The 26,682-nt window shown below is 43.0% G+C and overlaps 1 pseudogene; it reads right to left on the reverse strand.

Annotated features, from left to right (window-relative positions):
• Positions 1 to 6,068: 6,068 nt before the first annotated feature.
• The window catches only part of LOC126067939 (uncharacterized), a 35,098-nt pseudogene continuing 14,484 nt past the window's right edge, over positions 6,069 to 26,682 (reverse strand).

Raw genomic sequence — 26,682 nt, forward strand, 5'->3', positions numbered from 1 at the left:
CTGTATTTCTCCATCCCCGCCCTCTGCTCCCCGCCGGCGCCACGGGCTCTAAGCGCTCCGATTCGGAGCCACGCAGAGAGCCGGAGCCCTGCGCGGGCAAAAGCCCCTGCTCTGTGGCTTCCTTGGAGGGACGGGACAGGGCGTGGGAGTCCGCGATCCGCAGACCCCCACCGTGCCCGCAAGCATTGATTTGTGCCCCACCGAGAATTGCCTGCGTCCAGAAAACCTGCCTTCTCCCTCTGACTCCCTTTCAGGGCGGCCTTGGCACTTGGCTGCTCTCGGAACGGCCTCTACTTCTTGCTGTTCACTTGTCTCACTCGCTCCCCACCCTCACCTCAGGGTCTAACCAGTAGTGATATAACCGATTCTCCATCGTCGCTCTTGAAATAGGCTGTAGGCAGCGAGGCGAGGAGACACGTCCGCCTACTGAGAGCCTTGCTAGACAAAAAAAAAAAAAAAGACAAGGTAGGGTAAAACCAATAATCATATCTGTACACTTTCAATGCTATGTATTAGGCCTTTTTACATTTTCACTGGGTTACAAAAATAACAAATTGAAGAAAATAAAACATGAAGATGTGCAAAGAAAACAAAAATCACAGTAACCCACCCCTCCTCCAAGAGATAACCATGGTTAATATTTTGGCGACTTTCCCACCTTCTTTCATTTATATATTTCAATAAAAATAAGTCTAATTTCCGTGATTAATAGAATACACTTTATATAGAATTTGCAGTTTTGCATCTTGCTTTTTTTAACCATTCATCATGAGGATTTCTTCATATTTTATTATTTGAAAACATGATTTCCAATTACTGTACAATATTCTATCAAATGGGTGAGTCATACTTTTCTTTTTTATATAACAGTGCCAATTCTCTTTGTTTCAAGCCCAGGAAAGTCTCCTTGGCCATATTTTCTGGGTCACTAAATATATGGTGAGTAGTTGACCAATAAATCTTGAGTCCTTTGCCTAAAAAGCATAAATCTTGAGTCCTTTGCCTAAAAAGCAAAGTCATAGCCCCACTCTCCAGCACAAAGAATCCACCCAGAGATTTGGGATTGACCTGGGCTGGGAGCAGACTTTCCAGTCCCTGCTGACAGCTGTTTCCCTTTGCTGGAGGCCAGTGGAGCTGAGTGGTGACAGGGATGCCTTGGAAGAAAGCAAGGACTAGTCATATGCCTGAAGAATTGTCTCAGTCTACTTCTAGAATCAAAACCCTGTAACTCCAGCTGGCACACAAGGTGATTTCTATGACCTGGGTTTCTGTGTTCAGTGTCTTGTGATGGTTAAGAGTCAAACATACCTTCATTTGAATCTTGGATCTCCCCCTAAGAAGCTGTGTGACTTCAGCAAAGTTGCTTAAGCTCTCTGAACCTCATTCTAAAAATTGGAATAATAATGCCTACCGCATCCAGCTTTTGTAAGTATTCAAAGTAATAATTACATCACCTAGCCTGGTGCCTGTGCAAAGAAATCATCAGTTCCTGTACCTACTACTTCTACACTGCCTCTGCGGCTGCTAAGCTGTTGCTGCTGGTGTTAGCTAGGTCTTGGGGAATCGCTGCAATTGTCCTCTCCCTCAACTCCTGATCTCATTGCCATTGTTGAACACAAGTCTGAGTCCTGGCAATAAGCTCGGTCCAGGTTCTCAGGGCTGAAGGAGTCATTTTCAGCACCCTGGTTGGGCTGCTCAGGACCTTCTGACAATCAGGCCCGGGCCTCAGCTATTTATACTAGAATCATTCAATCAGGAAAATATGCAAACTCTTCATTAACCGGGATCCGGCTATTGTTGGGTCAGAAATTATATTTTTTATTCTAAAATAAAAGGTACACTTGCTGCTTCACACACATACTTTTTTTGGTGGGGAGGGGAGGTGGGCAGTATGTGTGTGAAGCAGCAAATGTACCTTTTATTTTAGAATAAAAAATATCATATAGAGCTAAGAAGGCACAGCAAATGACCAGCTCAAGTGGCCAACCTGGAAAGGTTCTATGGCTTGGTTGTTTGTTTATATCCATCTCCCAGACAAAATGCCTTCTCTCCCTCTGACTTGACAGGAATCTAGGAAAGAGACTAAAGAATTTAATAAATTACATTAATTCAGTTGGTCTGATCATAGTAGACTCAGCTGCACATCAGACCCTCATGGGGAAAATTTTTAAAGCACAGATTTCAGGATCCCCTTCAAACTGGACTGCCTGTGCCTCTTTAGGGCTGGTGCTTGGCAATCTGTGTATGCATATCTCTACGTTAGTTTCTCCAGGTGATTCTGATGAAGTCCATGGAGCCACGTTATGGAACCACTGCTGTTCCCACTTGAATTGAATGCTGAGGTTTCTCCAAGTGGGCTCCAGAAAAATACAGATTCCAAAGAATCTTCCATTGGGAACACATGGAGTTAGGAAGAGTCTGGTTCCAACACCAGATGTTTGTGTGTGACTGTACATGTGTGTATAAGGAGGGAGTATAGATTTGTTTTTGAGTACTTTTGTTGTGCTTGTTGTTTGTGTGTCAGGTCTTTTTGGTCACAAGTAGCATAAACACACTAGAACTGGCTAAAACCAAACCGGGGTTATAAGGATTCATGAGTGATCCTGGGAGCCAAAGCCAGTTGGCAGCCAGACTTTCTGAGGGGCTGGAACAGGGACTGAGCCAATCGTAGCTTCACTCTGCAAACCAACTTTCCTTGCTGCTCTGGTCAGCCCTCTCCTCTGTTCAAGTCCTGATTCCATTTTCCTGTGAGAGAAAAGCTGATTGGCCCACCTGGGTCAGATGACCACCCCGTTGTCCTGTCAAATGGAGCCGTTGGCAGTGGGGAGGATCTTATAGTGTTTTCTGATGGTCCCTTGTGGGGAGAGCACGATCAAGGAACTCACTGCAGAGCTTAAGCAGACACCCCCAAAAGTCTGATTTATATCAGTCTGGCCCCTCCAACCACTCAATTAATAGCTCAGGGGTTCCCAACCCTCACTATACTTCAAAATCACCTAAAACCAAACCAAACAAACAAACAAAAAACACCAAACTGGTTGCCTTCTAGTCAATTTTCTGACTCATGGCAACCCCATAGGACAGGATAGAACTGCTCCATAGGGTTTCCAAGGCTGTAAATCTTTACAGAAGCAGACTGCCACATCTTTTTCCTTTGGAGAAGCTGGTGGGTTCCAATCCCTGACCTTTTGGTTACCAGTGAGCACTTACTTAGCTCTTAACCACTGCACCACCAGAGCTGCCTTCAAAATCACCTAAGGGCCTTAAAAAACATTGTACCCAAGCCTCGCATCTGCAGTGTAGCCAGGTCATCAGGATTTTTCTAAGCCACTCTGATGATTCCAATATATAGCTACAGTTGAAAACTACCGCGATAACCAAATGGGGAACCGATGGCCAATTTGACCATTTCCTAAAGACACAAATACAACCTCAAAATACAACCAATTAAGAGGAAAATTATTAAATCTTAATGGGTTGTGCCTGCCTTATTTTCATCTAATTGAGAGATTGACATCCTAATATAAATTTCAAATGCCATGATTATTCACATTTGACATTTCCTAAACCTCTTGGTATATACATTATGTTAAATTACTTAAGGCACTTGACTTTTCTGGGGACCCTAAGGCAATAGAATAAAGAATGGCTCCCTATGACCTTTGTTGTCCCAACTCTCCCATAAACTACCTGCCCCCTCTTTTCCTGGGTCTCCAACTTGCCAGGGTGGTCCCAAAGCTCCCAACCCTGAATCCCACTGACCCTGCTGCTCCCACACACAGGCCTGTGCTTCAGAGTTCCCCATCCAGGAGCCTTTGCCACATCTCCCTGACCTTCAGGAAGCCAAAGGTAAGAGGCTCTGCCCTTAGCTAGACTGGTGAATACTGATTGAAACTTTGTTCTAGTACATGGCAGACTTGAGGGACATCTTTTTCCCCCTCCTAGTAGTTTCCCACTTAATCAATTAATCAATCAATCAGCAAATATTTCATGAATAGCTATGATCTGCAAGACATGAAGAGAAAAGAGAAGTCTCACTTCAGAGAGACCCCATCACTGGCAGGAGTACAATAGCTATCCCCTAGGCCTAGCCTTGTGTAGATCCTAAGGAGCGTATTAAAGGGATTTCTTCCTCAGTTTCCGGTTTTTCTGGGCATTTCCAGACTGGCCTATAGCTGGGGCTCAAGCAAACTGAGAAGGTAAGATATGGCAGGAAAGAGAAGGAGCTGTCATGCCTCTGACCCCTGCCTGGTTGCTGGGAGCAGAGTGTGGAGGGATGCTGCTCTTCCCAAAGCTTCATCCTGGGAGCTGTTCCCTGCCTCCAGAAGCAGGCAGCACAGAAAGTGAGACAGGCTTGCTTTCTGAACACTGGAAAAGAAGTCAACACAAAAGCCAGTGACTGATGGAGGATTTGTTATGAGGTGGCGCTAAGGACAAATACCATAACCAGGGCTTGAGGATGTCAAATAAAGTCTCAGGCCTTGGTTTCCAGTGTAGGAGTTTAGCCATCAGCATCACCTTTGACCTTGTTAGAAACTCGTATTCTCAGCCCCATTGAATCAGCCACTTTGGGGGTGGGCCAGCAATCTGTTTTTTAACAAGCCTACCAGTTGATTCTAATGCACTTTCAAGGGAATGAGGTGAGAGAGTCACTCATCCCAGACTATCCACACCTAAAACACATGCTAAATCCAACTATTCTGAGTTCTTGAACCTCTGAACAGGTTCCATGGAGTCAGGCAGGAATTCAGAGATGCCACCCCAGCAAGAATTGCCCCACTTCCCTCACTACCACATAAAATCTCCCAGTCAGGAATCATTCTGGCTCAGGCACAGGCCAGGCAGCTGGAGCAGAAGCATTACCCAGAAATGCTGCCTGGGGCCTTGGAGTTGTTACCATATATTTTTAAATGCCTTTGGCAGCTGCCCACTTACTTGTATAGGCTGCTGGGAAACTCCAGTCCCTGAGCTTTGGGGTGGGACTTCATTGGTTCACTGTTGGACAGGGAGTGATCAATCAAAAACAGGGTCCCAAAGAGTCTACAAACGAACCCTGATCAAAAGGGGGGAAAATTTAGAACAGAATTTCAAATTCTCATAGAATTCAGACTTTGCGGAGGCTGGATGAACCCCTGAAAGTATTGCTCTGAGATAATCTTTAAACCTTAAACCAAAATATCCCCGGGAGTCTTCTTAAAATCGAACAATAGTTTAGCTTAATTAGTGAAAAACATCAGCCTTAGGAAAGCTGGTAACGGGGACCCAAGGTTGAAAGCTGCAGAGTGTTGACATATTGTAACAGGAGAGTGTTGACATGTTGTGCGTGGAGTTGGCAATGAATGTCACAAAATAATACGTGTATTAACCATTTAATGAGAAAACTAATTTGCTCTTAAACCTTCATCTAAAGTACAACAACAAAAAAAATTTTTTTAATTGCCTGCCTTGAGCATTGTGCTCTTTTAAGATCTAGCTGTATGGGATCAAATTGACAATAGCAACTGGAAAGATTAGATAGAAATCTTAGAAGGCAGTTTATGTTAATGAGGGAGGAACAACTCAGAAAAGGAGAGTGAGAATGGCTGCACAACTTGAAGAATGTAATCAATGTCATTGAATTGTACATGTAGAAATCGTCGAAATGGTGATATGTTCTTCTGTGTATATTCTCAATAACAACAAAAATAGGCTCCCAAGGGGCCAGTGAAGCTAGGTGTATTCATCAGTTGAGGTGTTCTTTGGTGGTTATTGGATAATTTGCCTCCTGCAGACCTCCCTGAGACTCAACCATCTGAGTGCCAGGGCAGTAGTGGCAGGAGGTTCCCAGGCCAAGCTAGTCTCTGTCTCCATATTTACCTGGACCAGCAGTACCAGTGTTACCTGAGGACTTGGTAGAAATGCAAATTCTCAGGCTCCACCCCACCCCAGACCTACGAACTGAGAAACTGGGAGTGGGAGCCCGGCAATCTGTGCTTTTATAAGCCCTCCAGGAGATTGTGACTCCAGGTTGAGGACCACTGGCCTGGGAGTGTGTTTCTGCTCACCCAGCAGCGAGACGTTCAACTGCCTTAAAGCATTTGGACAGCCACAGGCTGTCGTCTCAGGCCAGGGACTCCGACCTCCCCGCCGCAGTCGGCGAGCAGCCCCCAGTGCGCGGTCCCCGCCAAGCCTCGCTGGGTCCTGGTGCTGAGGCCGATGGCCTTGCAAGTAGAAATGACGACCGTGAGATTCCGCTCTGATTTATTTTGTTCCATCCAGGGAAGAATAATTTGTTTCGTATTGGAATCAAAGCGCCTCTCCCGGCGCTTCCGTTTTATCTCTGCTGCTCTGGGGCGAGTGGGAGGAGGCTCGGCGGACGCCACGGCTGCTTCACATTAGGGCAGGCATGGTCCCCATTACGCGGCGGCTCCGCGCACAGCCTATCCCAGCTAACCGGACGCAGCTGATCGGCCTCTGCCCCGCGACACCCGCGGGCCCACCAGGCGAATACCACTCGCCAACCCACCCCTCCCTGTCCTGTTACGTAGAGAAAAAAAAAAGAGAGAGAGAGAAAGCGAAGCGAAATTGGGTGGCTGGAGCCTGCAGGAGAAGTCAAAACAGCTCACCTCCGCTGCTTCGCTGTCTCAGTGCCGGTCGTGACACCATTAGTGGCGCTCTTTGGGGTGAAACATTGTCCCCACAAGGACAACACAGGCCCCTCCCTGTCTCTTCAATGGACGTAAGTTCACAAACCTCTTGGCTTTAGGACGTACCTGCCAAAAGTGGCACCTGAAGAGAAGGAAAGCACCACTGGACTTGCCTAGAGCTAGTGAGCAGGACAGTGTTTCCATTTCACCTGTTTACACAGAACAGAGCACGAGCCCCTCACAGCTGCTGGGGGTGGAGAGGGCATAATAGACCTTTTCTCAAATCCACTAAATAATATCAGAACATCAATGAAAAGAATACCAAAAAACTACACCCAGTCCCCTTGTGTTAGCATGACCTTAACACCGCCTGTAGACAAGGGGAGACACTGAAAACAGCCCCAGCACCCACTGGAGAAGGGCGTGGTCTCCATACACCTTGGCCAAATCCAGGAGGCCAGTGCCTTGGAGGAGCAGTTTGAGTTGTGCAAATGGTTAAGCACTAGACTGCTAACCAAAAGGCTGGTGGTTTGAGCCCACCCAAAGGTGCCTCCCAAGGCAGGCCTGGCAATCTGCTTCCGAAAGGTCACAGCCTGGAAAACCCTATGGAGCAGTTCTACTCTGCACACATGGGGCTGCCATGAGTCAGAATCAATTTAATGGCAACTAACAGATACCTGGATTCCCAAGAGTGGGAAAGGGCCTACGCTTGGGACCTCCCAGTGCTTGAAGACATAGCCAGACACTACTACAACCACCAGAGCACAGAATGTAACACAAAATGCTCCAATGTTGAGGTCTAAGTTCACACTTATTTTCTTTGATTTTATTTTTTAAAAATTTATTGCACAAACAATATTGTAGCACTCATGGCAATTTAAAAATAGGATGAAAAGCCAGCAATCACCCAAAATCCGACCACAAACAGAGCAGTTATTTTCATTTTTCCATGTTTCTGCACAGTTTGTAACTAACAACTGCATGCTTTCCACTGTGTGGAGGAGGCCTAATTTATTTAACTCCACCATTTAGGATGTTTCCAACTTTTTCAATATTATAAAAAGAAATAATTGTAATGGAAATTTCTGATATTTGAGGATTTCTTTCCTTTAAATTATTTCTTGAGAAGTGCACACTCTGAATTTTAATAGTTTTCACATAATTTTTATATAAAAAAATTATATAAGCAATGTATATTTGCCATAGGGAGTTAGGAAAATTAAAAACATTATAAATATAAATAAATCCCAGCTCCCCTTTTGCTCATTAAGCTTTTTTCACCTCCAAACTCTTAGCGCACGTGTTCCCTATACCCCTGCAATTTGACTCGCTCTCATCTATCAGGTCTTGATTTGTGTTTCCTGGATGTTTGTCTTTTCTGTACTCTTAATTGTAGTATTTTTTCATTTGGATAATAACAACCATAATGGCTATTTTTTATTGGGCACCTATTTTCTACCAGGTATAATATAGCATTATCTCACTTAATCCCCAGAAATTATATCTTATTTTCTTTTACTACATGAGGAAATTGAGGCTCAGCAAGACTAACATGTACAGGATCACCCAGCTTGTAAATAGCAGTGCTTGGACAGACACTAACTCCACATTCACATGCTTTCCACTGTAAGAACTTGTAGTAGAATTACATTGGTAGATGACCTCTAAAATGTCCTCTGATTTAGGATTATATTAATCTAGTTGTGACTGATAACCTGCTGTATCTTTGTATCAATTACAATGCCTTTAGATTAAAAAAAAAAAAAAAAAAGCAGTGAGGGTTTTATTATCTCACAATAGAGAAAACTCAGAGATTCATGGCTCCAGGCTATGGGTATAATCACTCAAAGACTTTCTATTTGCCATCTTTCCCTTTTGTGAACCATAGCAGGTCCAAGCATGACATTTAGACTAAAAAATGTCCAATGGAAAAGGAACCATCTCTTCCAAGCCTTTTTTCTTAAGAATCTGGACCACTTTCCCAGAAGCCCCTAGCAGACCTCCCCACTCATCTCATTGGCGAGGACTAGTCATATGTTTGGAAACCCTGGTGCTATGAGTCAGAATCCACTTGAGGGCAGCAGAGCGGGAGTTATATGTTTGTTCCTAAACCAAATGCTGGCAAGAGAGTGTGACCACCTTGGTTGGCTTAGGTTAACTGTGGTGTCTTAGTTCCTACTTTTGTTGTAAAAGAAAGAACACAAGTGGTTGACTTTAAAGAACAGACATTTATTTTCTCTCAATTCTGGGAGCTAAAAGTCCAAATCAAGGCTTGCTTAGTTCTGGTTCAAATCCCTGCTGAGATTTGCATTTGTAACAAGTTCCCTGCTGAGAATTTGAATTTCTTGGGAACTTGTTACAAAAGCAAATTCTCAGCAGGGAACTTGTTAGAAATTCAAATTTTCAGCAGGGGATTGAACCAGACCAACCCAGTTTGAACTCCTCATCCAGATAAGGGTTTTGGCCTGGTCAGATCCTTCCTTGTCAATAATCCCTGGCATTCCCTGCTTCCCTGGCTTTGTAGGCGATCCTCACATGATGTCTGTCTTCCCCAGTTTGTGTGTGCACGTCTGTAGTGTGATGGATCATTTTGGTGTGGCCTTTCTCACCATGGTCTTATAACTCCCACCCAATTGATTAGGTGGGACTGTGCAAATAAGGTAATTGTGGCCCGCCAAAGGGATTGGTCAGTTTTGCCATCCTGCTAGGCTTGAAATGAGCCTTCCCAGAGATGGGAAAGAGAGGATCTCACCACCACCAAGGAAGAAGTGCCAAGAGTGAAGCATGTCCTTTGGACCCACGATCCCTGCCCTGAGAATCTCCTGGAACCAGGAAATCTACAGAGAGAGAGAGAGCTGTAACACTAAAGATGGTGAGAAGTGGTGGCAGAGAGACCAGCAGGAGATGGCACAGTGGGCTTCCCCACCCACTGAGGGAGAAAGCTGAGTGCCTTGGAGTAGGAGGCTTGCTGGAGGTGTAGAGTACCTCCAGGCACTTGGTGGAGCTAGGTTTGTGCTTCGGGGCACTAATTGGCAGAGCTAAAAGAGCTTTGTAACACTTGCCTGAGTAGAGGCAGTTGCTGAGGGACCACAGAGCGGTGTGCCTGCTGGCACAGCTGAAAAGAAGCAGTCCTAATGGAAGAACTGTGTCCTGAGCTTTCCTAAACCTGAATTGTAACCTGTTACTTCCCTGATAAACCCCATAATCATACTGTCTGTGAGTTCCGTGTGGCCATTGCAATGAATTATCGACCTCAGTAGAGAAATAGAGAGTGCCATGGGAGGGACGGTTGGTGTCAGAATTGGCAAAGATGGCGGAGAGGAGGCATGTTTGGCCTCTGCCTCATAGGGACCAACCTTGGACTGTTAAATCTTGATTATCCTTCCAGCTTGTAAAGATAGAGGAGGTCAGACACCACCCCCATGTCATTTTTACAATGTCTCTGTATCTATGACCCATAGTGACCCTATAGGACAGAGTAGAAACCATAGGGTTTCCTAGGCTGTAATCTTTACAGGCAACCTTGGGCAAATCTGCTGCAAAAGAGCTGTTTAAAGTGTTAAAAAGCAAAGATGTCACTTTGAGGACTAAGGTGTGCCTGACCCACACCGTGGTATTTTCAATTGCCTCATACACATATGAAAGCTCAAAAATGAATAAGAAAAACTGAAGAAGAATTGACACCTTTGAATTATGGTGTTGGTGAAGAATATTGAATACACCGTGGACTGCCAGTAGAATGAACTAACCTGTCTTGAAAGAAGTACAGCCAGAATGCTTCTTAGAAGCAAGGATGGTGAGACTTCGTCTCATGTACTTTGGGCATGTTATCAGGAGGGACCAGTCCCTGGAGAAGGACATCATGCTTCGTAAAGTAGCAAAAAAGAGGAAGACCCTCAACAAAATGGATTGACACAATGACTGCAACAACAGACTCAAGCATAACAACTATGCGGATGAAGTAAGACCAGGCTGTGTTTCATACTGTTGTACATAGGGTGACTATGAGTTGGAACCAACTTTATGATTATTGCACCTAACAGCAATAACAATAACAATCTTTATAGGAACAGATAACCAGGTCTTTTCTCCCGCAGAGCCACTGGTGGGTTCAAATTGCAGATTTTTTGGTTAGTAACTGAGCTGTTAACAATTGTACCATCAGGGACCCTTATTCTGTATCTACGCTGCTCATTATATAACTCAGAATTGATTAAATTTTGGATCCACCATATACGAGTATGATCAGCTAATTACATTACACTACATTGCATTATGAAAAGACTTTTACATTACATCTACAGGTACAGGGACCAGAATTTCAATACATATTTTGGGGGGATGAAGTCAATCCATAACATGTGGTCTTCCCAGGAATGGGCCTAGAGTCCCATGCAGTATTTGAGCTAGCTGCATCCCTGAGCAAAATCAGGGTTCTCTAAAGAAGGAAGAGAAGGGGAAAGGGCTGTTATGAATGCAGCTAACACCATAATCTTAAAAGAAAATGTACAAGAATTTTAACATACGTGAGCCACAGGTGAAAGCAATTTGAGAATTTTCTCCTCCCACTTGGAATATTATTGTTACTAGTTGCCTTAGTCATCTAGTGCTGCTATAACAGAAATACCACATGTGGATGGCTTTAACAAAGAGAGATTTATTCTCTTACCGCCTAGTATGGTAGAAGTCCAAATTCAGGGCACCAGCTCCAAGGGAAGGCTTTATCACTCTGTCAGCTCTGGAGGAAGGTCCTTGTCATCAATCTTCCCTTGGTCTAGGAGCTTCTTCTCACAGGAGCCCTGAGTCTGAAGAACGTGCTCTGCTCTCAGTGCTGCTTTCTTGGCGGTATGAGGTCCCCCTGTCTCTCTGCTTGCTTCTCTCTTTTACATCCCAAAAGAAAGTGGCTCAAGACACAATCCAATCTTGTAGGTTGAGTCCTGCCTCATTAACATAACTTCCACTAATCCCATCTCATCAACATTATAGAGAGAGGATTTACAGCACATAGAAAAATCACATCAGATGACAAAATGGTGAACAATCACACAATACTGGGAATCATGGCCTAGACAAAATGATACACATATTTTTGGGGAACATGATTCAACCCATGGCACTAGTCTTTAAATCTCCATATAGTTGTAAATAAATCAGTTCAATGTAAATTGTTGAATTATTGTGTTTTGTTCAACTATGAAGTTCCTATAAATGACGCTCAATTGTATGCCCTGAGTCTGGACTGCCATCAGTATCAGTAGTCTCTGTTGTCTAGCCTATATCTCTCTCCTGCATTGCCCACCTCTCCCAAGACCTCTCTGCTTCTTCTGTATATCCCCCTCTTGTCTGCTTTATCAACTGGCTTTCTCAGACCACTAGCTGCCTCTAGGATTTGGTGCACATGTGGCCACCAAGGCTCTTCCAGCCTCCAATCCCTCTGCAAACTGACAACTTTCCTTGGCAATTCCTAGTTCCAGTCTCTAAGAGAGGGGCTCTGGGGTCACTCATCCTATCAAGTCAAGCCACCTCAGAGGTTGCTAGCTGACACCCGGAGTGGCTGCTCTGGCATCATGGACCACCCCAGGTCCGATCAGCTCTGACCAAGGAAGGGGGCAGTGTTACCTGTCACAAAATCTGACTGGTAATGTCTGAAACCCTGGTGGCGTAGTGGTTAAGTGCTATGGCTGCTAACCAAGAGTTTGGCAGTTTGAATCCACCAGGCACTCCTTGGAAACTCTGTGGGGCAGTTCTACTCTGTCCTATAGGGTTGCTATGAGTCGCAATTGACTCAACGGCAGTGGGTTTGGTTTTTTGGTTTTAATGTCTGCCCCTTTGGGAAGGTCCGGGTATGGGGGAAGGGTGCAGGTACTTTTTATTAGAAGGTCTGTGGATGGGCAAGTAGGCAAGTCCAGAGACCAACATGGAGCTCATTTTGTTTTTCTGTAGCCAAATCTATACCTCCAAGTGAGTCAACTCCATACCTAATACAAATCTGAACATACCATCGATGCTCCACAATACATGCTGGCTGGTCAACCTGTCATAGGCCAGTGCTTATCCAACTTTAGCATGTGTACAAATTACCTGGATCTCGTTAAAATTTTTATTCACAAGGTTTGGGGTGGGGCCTGAGATTCTGCGGCTCATCTGTACCACACGTTCAGTTATAAGGCTGTAGGTGATTGTTGACTTCTTTTCAACCCAGAGTATCTGTGGTTTTAAGATTTCGTGAACATGCATCCTTCTCTCCTACTGGGCTGCGTATGACCTGCTACCATAAAGCCAGACTGCTGCCTCCATCAACACCCTTTGTAGACAGTCCCTCTGCTTGAAATGTCTCCCATGACTCCATACTCTCCATACCCCAAAAAGAAGTCCTCTACAGCAGGGTTTCTCAACCTAGGCACTGTTAACATTTTGAGTCAGATAATTTCCTGTTGCGAGGGACCTCCCCATGCATTGTAGGATATTTAACACCAGTCCTGGCTCTACCCACTAAATACCAGTAGACACACACACACCACAATTGTGACATCCGAAAATGTTCTGGACACTGCCAAATGTCCCCCTTGTTGCTCCCTATTGAGAACCACTGCTCTCAGCGTTTGAATCAGAACCTACATTTTAACAAGATCCCAGGTGATTTGCATGCACGTTAAAAATTTGAGAAGCATTGCTCTACGAATCAGCTCCAATCCAAATACTCTCTGCTCCGATCCCTCAACCATGCTTTCTGTATCTCTCATAGACAGATCCTCACACACCTTTTGTGCTGGCATTTAGCTGTAGCTGGACTCCAGCTTGAGCCTGAGTTGTTCCTAATGCAGGGATTCAGGTATACCTGGATAAAGCCCATAGATGCAATTTTTTTCCTACCTGGCATCTATTCTCAGTTCTTCTACTAAAAGCACCCTTGTTGCTGCTGGGTTTTTTGTTTGTTTTGATAAACTACTCCCCCCCTCCGCCTCCCCGCCGCAACCCAGCAGACCAGATGGGACTGACACACACACCGAACTCCACTTTCATGGGAGGGAATGTCCTGGGCCAGGACAATCAGTATATTTCACCCCCATCTTTCACAGGGAATGCTTCAGTGGCAAGCAAGTGAACTAAGCCAAGGAAACCCAATTCCAGAACTTTTGTAGGGACTAAAGGCAAAGAGAAGTTCACTTTCTACTAGGATTGATAGCTATAGAGAAGATATAAGCCTGGAACTTGCGGGGGCACCCATGTAGAGAAAGCCTGCCTGAGAGTGAAGCCAAACAGGAAAGCAGAACAGAGAAAAAGAAAGAAACTGAGTTCTACCACTTTGTTCCAACTCCTGGATCCAGTCATACCTGAAGACTAGCCGTGACTTTTCAATGACATTGCTGTAGATTGAATTGTGTCTCCCAAAAATATGTGTTGTAAATCCTAACCCCTATACCTGTGGTTACAATTCCATTTTGGAATGAGTTTTCTTTGTTATATTAATGAGGCAGTATTAGTGTAGAGGGAGCCCTGGTGGTGCAGTAGTTAAGCATTCAGCTGCTAACCAAAAGGTCAGCAGTTCGAATCCACCAGCCACTCTTTGGAAACTCTATGGGGCAGGTCTACTCTGTCCCATAGGGTTGCTATTAGTCAGGATCAACTTGATGGCAACGAGTTCTGTTTCTATTAGTGTTGGGTGTGTCTTAAATCAATCTCTTCAGAGATTTAAAAAAGCAAATTAAGCAAACAAGCACACAAGCACAAAGGGGGAGGAAGATACATGTCACATGATCACCAAAGAACAGTACCTGAAAAGAGACAATGACTTTCTCCCAGAGCCAACAGAGAGAGAAAGCCTTCCCCTAGAGCCAGCATCCTGAACTTGGACTTCTAGCCTCTTAACTGTGAGAAAATAAATTTGTGTTTGTTAAAGCCAACTACTTGTGGTATTTCTGTTACAGCAGCACTAGATAATTAAGACAGAATTTGGTACCAGAGAGTGGGATACTGATCTAATAAACACCTAAAATGTGAAAATGGTTATAAAATTGGGTAATGAGTGGAGGCTAGAAAAGTTTTAGGGTGTCAAATAGTAAAAGCCTAGGAGCCCTGGTAGCATAGTGGTTAAATGCTTGGCTGCTAATCAAAAAGCCCATGATTCAAACTCACTCTGTGGTAGAAAGATGTGGCAGTCTACTTCCATAAAAAGTAGAAACCTATAGGGTTGCTATGAGTAGCAATCAACTCGATAGCAATGGGCTTGGTTTTGGTTTTAACAGTAAAAGCCTAGATTACCTTGAAGAGACGGTTGGTAGAATTATGGACATCAAAGGCAATTCCGGTGAGGGCTCAGAAGGACGTGAGGGGAACTATAGAGAAAGTATCATCTTAGAGAATACATATGGCACTGTCAACACAACATTGCTAAAAGTGTGGACATTAATGTGCTTCTGGTGAGGCTTTAAAAGGAAATGATGAATATTTGATTGGACAATGGAAGAAGGGTGATACTTTTTATGCAGTGCAAAGAGCTTGTGTGAATTATGTTCAAATGTTTAGTGGAAGGTAGAACTCATAAGTGATGAAGTTGGGTATTTGGCTGAGATTTCTAAGCAAAATCTTAAAAGGGCAGCATGGTTTCTCCCTACTGCTTACCATAGAATGAGGAAGGAAAGAGATGTACTCAAAAATGAACTGGGCAGAGGTGGGGCCAAGAAGGCAGAGTAGTCAGACACTTCAGTGATCCCTCTTACAGTAAATAAAGACCAAAAAAAAAATCAAGTGAAACAATTATATATATGACAAGTGTGGAGCCCTGAAATCAAAAGCAAAGTTAGAAAACAGACTGAGTAGCAGGCAGAAGAAGAGGCGGTTCAGAAGTGGTGAGGAGTTGCCAGGCCTGAATCCCTGAGAACCCTCAGGCACCATTCCCTGGAGTGGCCACGGTAGAGCTGGTGGTAGCGTTCTGGACACAGTTTCCTCAGAGACAGACAGTGAGCCACACAGCCTATTCACACCTCCAGACCCAGAGAAGAATGGCGCTCTTGGCAAAAGCTAAGTACTTGTGTTTATTTTACCATGCCCCCAGCCCCCAAGCTGGCTTCAGTGGCCGTCGATTTCCCTGGGCCTGAGATAGGTCCTGCTGTGTGTCCTGAGCCATTCTCCCAGCCTTGGAGAAGGAATAAATTCCCAACTGGGGGAAAAGATAATCTGCCAGCTCCACTAAGCTGGGGCACTCAGGAGAGAAGTGGCTCCCATCCAGGCAAAAATGAACTGGGGACTTTGAATAGCTCTCACAACCACATGGACTTGTGTGGGCCAATTTTAGGAGAATAGGCGCTTGTTGGCACGGTGCAGCTGTTTCAACTGTGCGGTGGAGAGGCCGGCGTTTGATGTTTGATACTGCTTCATCCAATAAATAGGGTCCTCACCTATCTACATCGGGGCCTAAGGACTGGTAGCTCCACCCACGTCACCTAGCCACCAGTGACAGAGGCCCAAGGATAGGTGGTACCTCCCAGTCCTTACAACCAAAAGCACTGGGTGCCCATGATCCAGCTGCAGAACCACCCACCTGTGCGCTCTAGGGAACAGGGATAAACTTGCCTCACAGACACTCAGGGGATGGTTGTCAGTCAGCCCCCTTCCTTGGCCAGAACATGACCCCCTGCTGAAACTAGATATCTGTGCCTACACCAATCACCCCTGCCCCTCTAAGACTGTAGGACAGAGCCTCTACCACACACTTGATGAACAACTAATCTGGACACCTGAATCCATACAAGAAAAGCAAATGGACTCCTAAGCTCATATACCTGGGAATAGCTCTAGCCATCTGGTGACAGGACATTAGAGCTTCAAGGATGAAAATAATCAACCTAGCTCACTCAAGCAGCTTATATGGGCATATCAAAACAAAACAAAACAAGAAGCTAGGATACGGTAAGCAAACATAAAATAAACAAACACAATAATGCATAGATGGCTCGGAGACAACAGTCAATATCAAATTACATAAAGAAGCAGACTATGATTGTTTCAACAAGCTCTGAAAACCAAGACTGAAGGAATCTTCCAGATGAAGGTTTTTTCCTGGAATTACCAGATGCAGAACACAAAAGATTAATATACAGAATTCTTCAAGACATCAGGAATGAGATCAGGCAAAATGAAGAACAAGCCAAGGAACACACAGATAAAGCATTTGAAGAAATGAAAAAAGGTTATTCAAGAACATAATGAAAAATTTAATAAGCTGAAAGAATCCATAGAGAGACAGCAATCAGAAATTCAGAAGATTAACAATAAAATTACAGAAGTAGACAACTCAATAGAAAATCAGAGGAGCAGAACTGAGGAAATGAAAGGCAGAATTAGTGAGATTGAAGATAAAACACTTGACACCAATATTTTTGAAGAAAAATCAGACTAAAGAATTTTTAAAAAATGAAGAAACACTAAGAATCATGTGGGACTCTATCAAGAGAAATAACCTATGAGTGATTGGAGTACCAGAACAGGGAGGGATAACAGAAAACACAGAGAGAATTGTTGAAGATTTCTTGGCAGAAAACTTCTCTGATATCACGAAAAGTGAAAGGATATCTATCTAAGATGCTCATCAAACCTGATATAAAGTAGATCCCAAAAGAAAGTCAACAAGATATATTATTCTCAAACTTGCCAAAACCAGAGATAAAGAGAGAATTTTAAGAGTGACTAGGGATAAACAAAAGTCACCTACAAAGGAGAGTCAATAAGAATAAGCTTGGACTACATGGCAGAAACCACGGAGGCAAGAAGGCAATGGGATGACTTAAATAAAACATTGAAGGAAAAGAATTGCCAGCCAAGAATCATATATCCAGCAAAACTGTCTCTCAAATATGATGGAAAAATTAGGACATTTCCAGATGAAAAAAAGTTCTAGGCAACTTGTAAAAACCAAACCAAAACTACAAGAAATACTAAAGGGAATTCTCTGGTTAGAAAATCAATAATTACCAGATATCAACCCAAGACTGGAACACAGGACAGAGCAACCAGATGTCAGCTTATAAAGGGAAACAACAAAAATAAATCAAGATAAAAAACTGCTCAAAACAGAAACAGTGAAGTCATTATGTAAAAGATGACACCACTAAAACAATAAAAAGGGACTAAGAAATGTAGTCCCTTCATATGGAGATGAAGTCAAGGCAATATAAAGATATAAAAGTCAGGTTTCAACATAGAAACATAGGGGTAAATATTAAGGTACCCACAAAGGAGACTAACAATCCTACTCATCAAAATAAAGTACAAGAAAAAGAATCAGCAAGAAAAAAAAAAAAAACAGCAAATAAGAGGAAAAGACAATACATAAACTACACAGCACAAAAAATTAAGCGGGAAAAAGAAACTGTCAAAAACGAAAAAGACATCAAAACAACAGCACTAAATTCATACCTATCCACAATTTTGCTGAATGTAAATGGACTATATTCACCAATAGAGACAAAGAGTGGAGAATGGATTTAAAAAAATACGATCCATCTATTGCTGCCTACAAGAGACTCACCTTAGACTTAGAGACAAAAACAAAGTAAAACTCAAAGGACGGAAAAAAATATATATCAAGCAAACAACAACCAAAAAAGAGCAGAAGTGGCAATACTAATTTCTGACAGAATAGACTTTAAAGTTAAATCCACCACAAAGGATAGGGAAGGACACTATATAATGATTAATGGGACAATATACCAGGAGGATTTTTTTTATACCAAGAGGATATAACCATATTAAATATTTATGCACCCAATAACAGGGCTGCAAGATACATAAAACAAACTCTAACAGCATTGAAAAGTGAGATAGGCAGCTTCACCATAATAGTAGGAGACTTCAACACACCACTTTCAGTGAAGGACAGAGCATCCAGAAAGAAGCTCAATAAAGACACGGAAGATCTAAATGCCACAATCAACCAACTTGACCTCATAGATATACACAGAACACTCCATCCAACAGCAGCCAAGGATACTTCCTTTTCCAGCGCACAGTGAACATTCTCAAGAGTAGACCACATATTAGGTCATAAAGCAAGCCTTAGCAGAATCCAAAACATTGAAATATTACAAAGCATCTTCTCTGACCATAGGGCCATAAGAGTGGAAATGAGTAACAGAAAAAACAGGGAAAAGAAATCAAACACTTGGAAACTGAACAATACCCTGCTCAGAAATGACTGGGTTGTAGAAGACATTAAGGATGGAATAAAGAAATTAATACAATCCAATGAGAATGAAAACACTTCCTCTCAGAACTTTGGGACACAGAAATAGCAGAGGTCAGAGGTCAATTTATATCAATAAATGCACACATCCAAAAAGAAGAAAGGGCCAAAATCAAAGATCTATCCCTACAACTTGAACAAATAGAAAGAGAGCAACAAAAGAAACACTCAGGCACCAGAAGAAAGTAAATGGTAAAAAATTAGATCAGAATTAAATGAAGTAGAGAACAGAGAAATAGTTGAAAGAGTTAACAAGATCAAAAGCTGGTTCTTTGAAAAAATTAACAAAATTGATAAACCATTTGCCAAACTGACAAAAGAAAAACAGGAGAGGAAGCAAATAACCCGAAAAAAATGAGATGGGTGATATCACAACAGGCCCAACTGAAATTAAAAGAACCATATCAGATTATTATGAAAAACTGTACTCTAACAAATTTGAAAACCTAGAAGAAATGGATGAATTTCCAGAAACACACTACCTACTTAAACTAACACAAACAGAGGTACCCACCAACCCAGTGCTTATGAGTCAGTTCCCAACTCATAGCGACCCTATAGAACAAATAAATAGGCCCATAACAAAAGAAGAGATTGTAAAGGTAATTTCAAAACTCCCAACAAAAAATAAAAAGCCCTGGCCTGGGAAGCTTCACTGGAGAGTTCTACCAAACTTTCAGAGAAGAGTTAACACCACTGCTACTAAAGGTATTTCAGGGCATAGAAAAGAATGGAATACTCCCAAACTCATTCTATGAAGTCAGCATATGCCTGATAGCAAAACCCGGTAAAGACATCACAAAAAAGAAAATTACAGACCTATATCCCTCATGAACGTAGATGCGAAAACCCTTAACAAAATTCTAGCCAATAGAATTGAATGACATACCAAAAAAATAATACATCATGACCAAGTGGTATTCACTCCAGGTATGTAGGGATGGTTCAGCATTAGAAAAACAATGTAATTCATCATATAAATAAAACAAAAGACAAGAACCACGTGATCTGATCAACTGATGCAGAAAAGGCATTTGACAAAGTCCAACACCCATTCATAACAGAAACTCTCAGCAAAATAGGAATAGAAGGCAAATTGCTCAACATAATAAAGGGCATTCATACAAAGCCAACAGCCAACATCATCCTAACTAGAGGCTGAAAGCATTCCCCTTGAGGATGGGAACCAGACAAGGATGCCCTTTATCACTTTTTTTTTTAATTTTTATTGTGCTTTAAATGAAAGTTTACAAATGAAGTTGGACTCTCATACAAAAATTTATAAACAGCTTGATATATACTCCTAATTTCTCTCCCCCAATAAGGCAGCACACTCCTTCTCTCCTCTATTTCTTTTCCAGTCCATTCAGTCAGCTTCTGATCCTCTCTACCCTCTCATCCCCTCTTCAGACAGGAGATGCCAACATATTCTCATGTGTCTACTTGATCCACGAAGCTCATTCTTCACAGTATCATTGTCTGTCCCATGGTCTAGTCTAACCTGTGTCTGAAGAGTTAGCTGTAGAAATGGTTCCTCTCTTGGGCTAACAGAAGATCTGGGAACCATGACCTCTGTGGTCATTCTAGTCTCAGTCAGACCATTAAGCCTGATCTTTTAACAAGAGTTTGGGGTCTGCATTCCACTACTCTCCTGCTCCCTCAAGGGTTCTTTGTTGTGTTCCTTGTCAGGGTAGTCACCAGTTGTAGCCAGGCACCATCTGGTTCTTCAGGTTTCAGGCTGATGTAATCTCTGGTTTATGTGTCCCTTTCTGTCTCTTGGACTCATAATTACCCTGTGTCTTTGGTGTTCTTCATTGTCATTTGATCCAGGTGGGTTGAGACCAATTGATGTATCTTAGATGGCCGCTTGCTAGCATTTAAGACCCCAGGTGCCACTCTCCAAGTGGGATGCAGAATGTCTTCTTAATAGATTTTTTTAAAAATAATTTTCATTGTGCTTTAAGCCTTTACCACCACTTCTATTCAACATTGTGCTGGAGGCCCTAGCCAGAGTACTTAGGCTAGATAAAGAAATAAAGGGCATCCAGATTGGTAAGGAAGAAGTAAAAGTATCTCTATTTGCAGATGACATGATCTTATACACAGAAAACCCTAAAGAATCCTCAAGAAAACTACTGAAACAAATAGAAAAGTTCAGCAGAGTATCAGGATACACGATAAACATGCAAAAATCAGTTGGATTCCTCAAAACCAACAAAGAAAACATTGAAGGGGAAATCACCAAATCAATACCATTTACAGTAGCCCCAGGAAGATAAAATACTTAGGAATAAATCTTACCAGAGATGTAAAAGACTTATACAAAGAAAACTACAAAACACTACTGCAAGAAACCAAAAGACACCTATGTAAGCGGAAAAACATACCTTGTTCATGGATAGGAAGACTTAACATTGTAAAATGTCTACTCTACCAAACGCCATCTATAAACACAATGCAATTCTGATCCAAATTCCAATGACATTTTCCAATGAAATGGAGAAACAAATCACCAACTCCATATGGAAGGGAAAGAGGCCCTGGGTAAGTAAAGCATTACTGAAAAAGAAGAACGAAGTGGGAGGCCTTACTCTACCTGATTTTAGAACCTATTTTACCGCAACAGTAGTCAAAACAGCCTGGTACTGGTACAACGACAGATACATAGACCAATAGAACAGAACTGAGAATCCAGATGTAAATTAATCCACCCATGGGCAGCTGATATTTGACAAAGGCCCAAAGTCTATTAAATGGGGAAAAGACAGTCTCTTGAACAAATAGTGCTGCCATAACTGGATATCCATCTGCAAAAAATGAAACAAGACCCATACCTCACTCCAAGCACAAAAACTAACTCAAAATGGATCAAAGACCTAAATATAAAATCTAAAACAATAAAGATCATAGAAGAAAAAATAGGGACAATGCTAGGAGCCTTAATACATGGCATAAACAGTATACAAAACATTACTAACAATTCACAAACAGCAGAAGAGAAACTAGATAACTGGGAGCTCCTAAAAATCAAACACCTATGCTCATCCAAAGACTTCATCAAAAGAGTAAAAAGATTACCTACAGACTGGGAAAAAGCTTTTAGCTATGACATTTCTAACCAGAGTCATGATACTGCAAAAACTCAACAACAAAAAGACAAATAACCCAATTAAAAAAGGGCAAAGGATATGAACAAGCACTTCACCAAAGAAGACATTCAGGTAGCTAACAGATACATTAGGAAATGCTCACGATCATTAACCACTAGAGAAATCCAAATCAAAACTACAGTGAGATTCCATCTCACTCCAACAAGGCTGGCATTAATCCAAAAACACAAAATCATAAATGTTGGAGAGGTTGTGGGGAGACTGGAACAGTTCTACACTGCTGGTGGCAAGGTAAAATGGTACAACCACTTTGGAAATAATTTTGGAGCTTCCTTAAAAAGCTAGAAATAGAACTACCACACAATCCAGCAATCCCACTCCTTGGAATATATGCTAGAGAAGTAAGAGCCTTTACAAGAACAGATATATGCACACCCATGTTCATTGCAGCACTGCTCACAATAGCAAAAAATAGAAGCAACCAAAGTGCCAATCAATGGATGAATGGATAAATAAATTATGGTATATTCACACAATGGAATACTACGCATCAATAAAGAACCATGATGAATCCGTGAAACATTTTATAACATGGAGGAATCTGGAAGGCATTATGCTGAAGGAAATTAGTCAGTTGCAAAAGGACAAATACTGTATGAGACCACTATTATAAGAGCTCAAGAAATAGTCTAAACAGAGAAGAAAATATTCTTTGATGGTTACACGAGTGGGGAGGGAGAGGGGTATTCACTAAATAGTAGACAAGAAATATTTTAGGTGAAGGGAAGGACAACACACAATACAGGAAAGATCAGCATAACTGGACTAAACCAAAAGCAAAGAAGTTTCCTGAATAAACCGAACACTTGGAAGGCCAGCGTAGCAGGGACGGGGCTCGAGGACCGTCTAGGTCAACTGGCATAATAAAATCTATTAAGAAAACATTCTGCATCCCACTTTGGTGAGTGGCATCTGGGGTCTTAAACACTAGCAAGCGGCCTTTTAAGATGCATCAATTGGTCTCAACCCACTTGGAGCAAAGGAGAATGAAGAACACGAAAGACCCAAGGTAATCATGAGCCCAAGAGACAGAAAGGGCCAGAGAAACCAGAGACTACATCAGCCTGAGGCCAGAAGAACTAGATGGTGCCCGGCTACAGCCGATGACAGGGAACACAACAGAGAACCCCTGAAGGAACAAGACACCAGTGGGATGCAGACTTCAAATTCTTGCAAAAAGACCAGGCTTAAAGGTCTGAGTGAACCTAGAAGGGCCCCGGAGGTCATGGTCCCAAGACCTTATATTAGCCCAAAATAAGAACCATTCCCAAAGCCAACTCTTCAGACAGGGATTGAACTGGACCATAAGATAGAAAATGATACTGGTGAGAAGTGAGTTTCTTGGCTCAAGTAGACACATGAGACAATGTGGGCAGCTCCTCTCTGGAGGGGAGACAAGAAGGCAGAGGGGGACAGAAGCTGGCTGAATGGACATGAAAATAGAGGGTGGAGAGAAGGAGTGTGCTGTCTCATTAGGAGGAGAGCAACTAGGAGTATATATCAATGTGTATATACATTTTTGTAGGAGAGACTGACTTGATTTCTAAACTTTCACTTAAAGCACAATAAAAATTAAAAAAAAAAAAAAAATGAACTGTGCAAAATGAAACCAGAGCTTAAAGATTTGGAAAATTCTGTTGTACAAAGGACACCTGCCCTAAAAGTCTCACTAAGGGCTTGGTGACTCTATTTTTAAAGAAATTAGGCCTGTGACTGATGGATCTAACCACCTACCACAGTAGAAAACCTAGCAGCTTAGGCTGACGGGGACAGAGACAGAAGGAAAGGAAGGAAAGCTGTCTGCCTCCTGGAATTCTATAGGCAGAAAACAGGCCAAAGGAGCTGCATCCACTGTCCTCCAAGAAAAGAAGGACCATCCCTGGATAAGCTCAGAGATCAGCAGAACTGTTGGAAGGAACGTAGAAACACACATGAAACATTCCCTAGTGACTCCTGGAAGAATGTGGGGGTTGGGCAGTTTTGCAGCCAGTTGAAGTCTTGCATTCTGCCAACGGAGACCAGAGCCACGGGAGCCTGGGTTAGAGCCACGTACCCTCAGTGCACACAGACAGGAAAGGCTTAGCGAGTCTAAGTTCCAATAACTTTGCCTGGGGACGCCCTAGGGAGGTGGCAGACACTTGGAGGGGATGAACACAAGGCTGTACCTGTGACCTGAGCACTGAGGATCCCAGCTTCACCAGCATGGAACTGAACAGCAAAGATGCTAGGCCCAATGGGACCATGCAGACTAGGACAGCAAACAACTTGGCAGTAGTATCTGAAGACCGAAGGCCCAAGGCCTTGACATGAGGCAGGATGGGGGCTTAGAGTCAGAATTAGGATCATCTGAAGAGGACCACAACTTGCGCTATTTCTTTCACACCTGAGTTTGTGGAACAGCATTAAGTCCCCTATGTGACATCTCTGCCTGTAGAAGGACGCTATCTGAGGAGGGACAGGCCCATGTGTGTGCCCGAAGAGACTTGGGAAGGGAATGCCAGTAGCAGAGACCTGCCGGAACCCTGTCACTGGGAGCCAAGGTGTCGCTAGCAGTGGGGTCTGAGGCATTCTCTGAAGCCCCAGATGGGGCAGCCTCTCTCATGAGCATAAATACAAACAGCCCAACCTGGAACCACTTAGGAAACAGAAACCAAACTTTGGCAAGTAAAGGAACAGACTGGTGAGAAAACTGCTTTGCAAGTGAAAGCAACAGGAAATTTTGGGCTCAAGGCTCCAGGTGGAAAGCACCTCACCCATCACCCCGTCCAACCCCTAAGGAAGCCAAAAACCAGACAGAGGAGGGCACTTGCCCAAGGTCACACAGAGAGTTAATGACACAGCCAGGCCTCCTGACCCCAGGCTCTGTGCCCTGTGCTGAAGACCTCCCTCTAGATGGAAAGATCCGTGTCCCAGTGAGGAAAGGGACGAGGGTTTCTGTGTCATGTGTTTGTCTTCACACCTGGACTTCACACTCCAGAATATTATACTAGGAGCTCTTTGCTGCCTTGAGATAACGTCCACTGCCCTGACCCGGGGAGCTGCAGCCTTATCTATTGCACCAAACCAGTCCCAGCCTTGTCAGTTAGATGGTAACAACAGTAACCAGTTGCCATTGAGGGGATTCTGACTAATGGTGGTCCCATGTGAGCCAGAGTAGAATTGTGCTCCGTAGAGTTTTCAGTGGCTGGCTTTTTTGGAAGTAGATCAACTGGCCTTTCTTCCAAGGCGCCCCTGGTTGGACTTGAACCTCCCTTTGGTTAGCAGTCAAACGTGTTACCTGTTTGCACCATCCAGGGACTTCGGTAATAACAGTTGCAATCATTTATTGATTGCTTACTCTGTGTCAGGCACTCAGATAAACTGAATAACAAATGCATGAAACAGCTGTTATTATCCTCATCTTACATAAGTCAAAACCAAGAGCTTAAGCACACAGGAAGTTGTGAACCAGGCCTGGAACCCCAATCTCCCCACCTTGTCCACAACTTCCCTACTACCTCACCACTTCCTCTCACACAGTTGCTAGAGCACAAAGAGTTGCTTCTAGTCCCCAGGTTCTCAGCTGCTGCTGCACATTAGAATCACTGGGGAAAATCAATTAAACAATGCTCAGACCCCACGCCGAGAGATTCAGATTCAGTTCGAATCCCCTGGGGAAGGTTAAAAATACTTATGCTTGAAGCAACACCTCTGACGAACTGAAGCAGAATCCTGGAGGTGGGCTGAGTATTGTCCATTTAATCAGTTTTTCCCAGTGATTCTAATGTGTGGTAGGGCTGAGAACCCCTATCCAAGGTGGGAGTGAAAGGCATCAGCACCTTTCTCTGCTGAGTGTAGTTTATCCAACAGAAGATAATATACAACCTAAAGGAAATCAAGTAGCTATAGAATAGCTTGTGGGGAAACTAGCAAATATACTTGCTCTCCCAGCATAAAACTGACCATTTCCCCCCTCTTTTTTTTTTTTTTTTTGGCCAAACAGGGCTTGATAATGATTTATTTCTGACCTTTTAATGCCTTCTGTTCTTAATGATTTTCTGTCATTTCTATCTAGTACAGACTTGAAACTTGGTCTCAGAAGTGCTTAGCTTTATGTTGCCACTTGACTTTCAACTTCCATTTTCAGCACGGAAGGGTAAATCAGTAATTCTCACTCTGGTTTCTCCAGGTTTGTCAGGCACCTGAATGGGATTATGACATAGATCTGCAAGGTGTTTCATACACTTTTACTTTAATTTTGACATAAACATGGAATGTCTTAGGACTTTAGGAACTTAATTATTATGATAGTTACCCTCGCCTTTTTCTTTGTTTGGAATTTTGGTTTACTGCTTTGATCTTTTCTGTCCCCTGGCCTGTCAAGAAATTATATAAAAAGAAAGAAATTAAGGGGCATCTTCAGAGAGATGTCACATTGGCTGACAACTGTCTCTTTCCTGAAGACTTCCTTTTCTTTTTCTTTTTTTTTTAATTGTACTTTAGATGAAGGGTTACAGAACAAACTAGTTTCTCATTAAACAGTTAGTGCACATATTGTTTTATGACGTTGGTTAACAACCCCACTACATGTCAACACTCTCCCTTCTCAATCTTGGCTTCCCTTTTACCAGCTTTCCTGTTCCCTCCTGTCTTATAGCCCTTGCCC

Source organism: Elephas maximus, chromosome 26 (assembly GCF_024166365.1).
Source record: "Elephas maximus indicus isolate mEleMax1 chromosome 26, mEleMax1 primary haplotype, whole genome shotgun sequence".
NCBI lineage: Eukaryota > Metazoa > Chordata > Mammalia > Proboscidea > Elephantidae > Elephas > Elephas maximus.